Raw genomic sequence first — 4,503 nt, forward strand, 5'->3', positions numbered from 1 at the left:
CTCCAGTTTGTATCTCTTTATTTCTTGAGTGCCTTCAGAAAGTGATTTCCTTTTCCTTTGTCTTTCATCACTCTGTTCTTTAAAACATGAAGAAGGCACTGGCTATGAGCTGGGCACTCTGAGATGCAATATTAATCTTTTCTGCCATCTACTGGAGGAGACAGACTATTATAAAACAACAAAGGTCCGTGTTTAGCACTTATTATATGGTAGGCACTTATATGGTAGGTATATTACATATACTCTGATGGTTACAAATAATTCTAAATGGTAGATGGTATTTTCACTTTACAGATGAAATTAAATCCTTCATTTATGAAGTTGTAGAGTAAACCTAGCTTTGTTTCACTTCATTTCATACTATTTCTGCAATTTACAAAAATACCCTAAGACAACAGGCACACCAAACTATCTGAAGGTTGGTTAAGGAAGACTTTGTATGCTGAGGTGGTAGAATCTGAGGGCAAACTACAGTCCACAGTGGGTAGGAGGCAAGGGTATCTATGAAGAATGAGCAGCAGATGTGAAGGCTTGAAAATGCTTCATGTTTGTATTACACTGATGACCACAGGAGCCACTAGAAATTTTAAGCAGAGGCGATATCCTATCTACATCCTAGGCTGGTCTTCGTTTTTAAAGAATAAAGTGAATAAAAATTGAAAGAGATTTGTAGTAAATGCAGTGGGGGGGGTCCAGTGAGAAAACTCGTCTCCACTACATTTGAGACAAACATTTATGATTTGCGAGAGATAAAACACATTCATATGTTGTACGAACAATGTCATGGAAGAAATGCTGCAGTCTGAATCTAAAAATGTAGGCCAAGACTTCATGTGCCTTTTTGGGGGACGACCATCCATAGCTTTTATCAAATGCTTATAAGTATGTCACAGTCGAGGAAGGGGACATTCAAACCTACATATGTATCAAGAATATTCAGGGAACATTAAAGACTCATAGGTGGGAAGGTGAGAAATAACCACAACTGAAGAAATAAAAACCAGCAACTGGGAAATTTTTTTTTCAGATAGGTAGTCCAAAAGGTCAAATACAGAAAAATTAAGAGGTATCCCCTACTGACTGAATAACAGTTGAGTATGGGTGAGAGGTGACAAAAAGTTGCTATTCTATGAAATTTAACTAGAGAGATTTGACTGTAGTTATATAAACAGATGTTAGCACTTAGTTTACTAACGGAACTCACTGGAGAGACAGACTGAAGACGGAAATGATGGAGAGACCAGTCTCAGCTGGAAAGAGATGTGGCAGAATAGCACAAGAGGACTTAGAATGGAGGAAGGACAGTATTTCTCTTAGATACTCACAGGTATCTGCAAGTGAAGTTGAAAATTCAGTTCCTAGTTTTTGATGCAGATGTCAGGTAGTGACTTAGAAGGATGGCCCTTCAACTTGGCTGTGCATTAGAATCATGGTGAATGCTAAGAAGAGACTGCTTACCTCCAGTCTTACTTAGTAGATTCTCAGAGACACCTCTAATACGTAAACAGCTCCAGTTACACCAAAACCAATGTTCTATGTCGATTACATCCCCATTAAAAAGCTGTATAGTTAATTCTAGTAAACAGCCAGATCTGACAACTGATCTAGCAATCAGCAGCGCCTACTTTTTTGCCTGTTAAGAAAATGGAAAAGAGTTACACATACCATTAGGAACTAGAACCATTACTCTACACAACAGAGTATAGCAAGGAAAGCTAAAGGAGGCCCCAGGGAAGATGGAATATTATCTTTTTTTTTTTTGGTCCTGCCTCACAGCATGCAGGATGTTAGTTTCCAGATCAGGGATCGAACTTGTGCCCCTTGCAGTGGAAGTACAGAGTCTTAACCACTGGACTGCCAGGGAAGTTCCTGGAGTACTGTCTTGAAATAAGAGTTGGAAGTTTGTTTGAAGAAATAAAAGGAATACTTCATTGTTTATACCCTCTTTACAATATCCTCTGATTTTAACATAATTTACCTACTTTTAACTTCCAACTTTCATGTTCTGTAAAATACTACAAAGTAATTTGTTATTCAGCTAACAATAAGCTTTGGGGAGAAAAATAAGGACCTCATTATATATTAAAAACATAACAAAATAATGATATCAAGTGTGTTGAATCTAAAAGATAAAACTAGTAAACAACAAAAACAATTTACAAATATAGAACTAGTAGTTACCAGTGGGGAAGTGGGAAGGGGAAGAAGCAAGGTAAGAGTAAGGGATTCAGAGGTACAAAACCTATGTATACAGTCAACTACAAGCAAATACTGCACAGCACAAGGAATATGGCCAACCAACATTGACAATAACTATAAATGAAATATAACCCTTACCACAAAAACTGTACATCACTGTTATACATCTAACACCAAATGTCAAATATACCTCAATTAAAAAAAAAACAACTAAAGGTTCTCAGAATAGTTCAACCTAAAATAGACAATTTTAGATTTTCATTGTATTTTCCTGGATGGCTTTCTTTATGCCTAGTTAGCACTCATTGAATGCTTTGATGGGTTTATTCAGAATATTCAGAAAGATAGAATAAGGTCTCTAGGCATTGTCTGCAAATGGAAAGATCTAGCTGACTCAAGAGGAGGCAGTCTGGAGGTGGAGATGGAAAATCAGGTAACTGTCAAGAACAGCCTGAACTTCTACTGTTGGAGTAGGAATTTTCCTCAATCCTATATGGGGTCAGCTCTCTGAAATAATGGGCACTGCTGGGCAGGTGGGGAAGGACAAGTTACAGAATAAGAGCAAAAAAGCACCCATGGGGCAGCCCAGTGAGGGTTTAGAGGGGAGCACCAAAGGGAAGCCAAGAGGGTGTAAAGGCAGAAAGCAGAGATGGTTTCCAAAACCCACTTAATTCTTGTCCTGGGGTTGGCCCTCCTCCCTCCTGTAGAACTAGATGGAAAGAGTTCGTTTACAGAGGATTAGAGGAACAACCTGCTTTATCACCTCACTTTGCAAAAAATGAGATAGCCAATTTTACTTGTAACCACAAATTTCCTACTTACAAAGGGTTCTGATTCTCTGGAATGCCGATACCCACTTCAGTGTTCTGAAATGTTTCACTTGAGAAACTTCCTTCAGTTAGTCCCTCACTTACCTTGAAATCCTGTGGTTTTATACAGCTGGCCTATTTCATTAAAATTGCTCTCCTGAGTATTATCAATGACTCCTTGCTAAAAACAGCGTCCTCTTAGCCTCTTAATCATTCTTGGCTCATATACTTAAAAGTTTGCTTTATGTAAGAGTGCATGTTTTCCTGTGCTTCCTAATTTTACTTGAAAGTGAAAGTGAAGTCACTCAGCCCTGTTGGACTCTGCGACCCCATGGACTGTAGCCTACCAGGCTCCTCCCTCCATGGGATTCTCCAGGCAAGAGTACTGGAGTGGGTTGCCATTTCCTTCTCCAGGGGATCTTCCCAACCCAGGGATCGAACTCGGGTCTCCTGCATTCCAGGCAGACACTTTAACCTCTGAGCCACCAGGGAAGCCCTAATTTTACTTAGGAATATCTAAAAAATAAAAAATTGATACCAGACAAAAATAGTTTCTTTTCATATCTTATTCTGTAAAGTAGCCACTGAGTTAACAATTTAGATCTTCACCAAACTTTGGAAAATTCTACAAAGTAATTTTTAGAAATTAGATGAGATCACATATGTATTATTTTGCCTCCTTTTTCATTTACTGTCTTACAACTATTTTCATTTTGATTAATGCATGGAGAGCTGCATTTCTCCTCATGTAATATTTCATTATATGAATATAACATAATTTATCCAGCCATTCTTTCCCTAATGTATATTCAAGTTTCTAATTTACAAAGTACTACAATGATTACTCAATATCTGGGTCAGGAAGATCGCATGGAGAAGGAAATGGTTCCCTACTCCAGTATTCTTGCCTGGAAAATTCCATGGGCAGAGGGGCCTGGCAGGCTATAGTCCACTGGGTCCTAAAGAGTTGGACAACACTGAGTGACTGAGCACACACAAATAATTCACTTCTGTTTTCAAAGGCCCTCATATCTGTAATATGTTCCCCTTGTTCCCGTTTTCTTTCTTTTTCTTCCTCAGATTTGCTATTTGTTCTTTTCAAACACCAGCTACTATTATGATCAATTTTATTTGTTTCATTAATTTCTGCTTTTATCTTTAATTCAAGTTTATTTTGGGAGATTTTCCTTTTTCTGCTTCTCTGTTTTCTTTCCTGATTCTTTCCACCAAATGTATATCAAAAGTGCACTGCCTTATTCCTTCAGTGTGTTTATCCATACAACAGAGCAAAAGGGAAAGTCTTTACCATTATTATAATGTGGCTACAAACACTGGATTAATTTGGAGTCAGTTATAGTGGGTTCTAACTCCCTATCACCTAGCTATGTGATCTTGGCCAAATCTTGGTTTCTTCACCTGTAAAAATAGAAATAATAATACAGATTAAGTTTAAGACTATTTACAAATCATTTAGCATAAGAACTGGCCCATATTA

The sequence above is a fragment of the Bubalus kerabau genome, chromosome 5 (assembly GCF_029407905.1).
Source record: "Bubalus kerabau isolate K-KA32 ecotype Philippines breed swamp buffalo chromosome 5, PCC_UOA_SB_1v2, whole genome shotgun sequence".
In the NCBI taxonomy this organism is placed as follows: domain Eukaryota; kingdom Metazoa; phylum Chordata; class Mammalia; order Artiodactyla; family Bovidae; genus Bubalus; species Bubalus kerabau.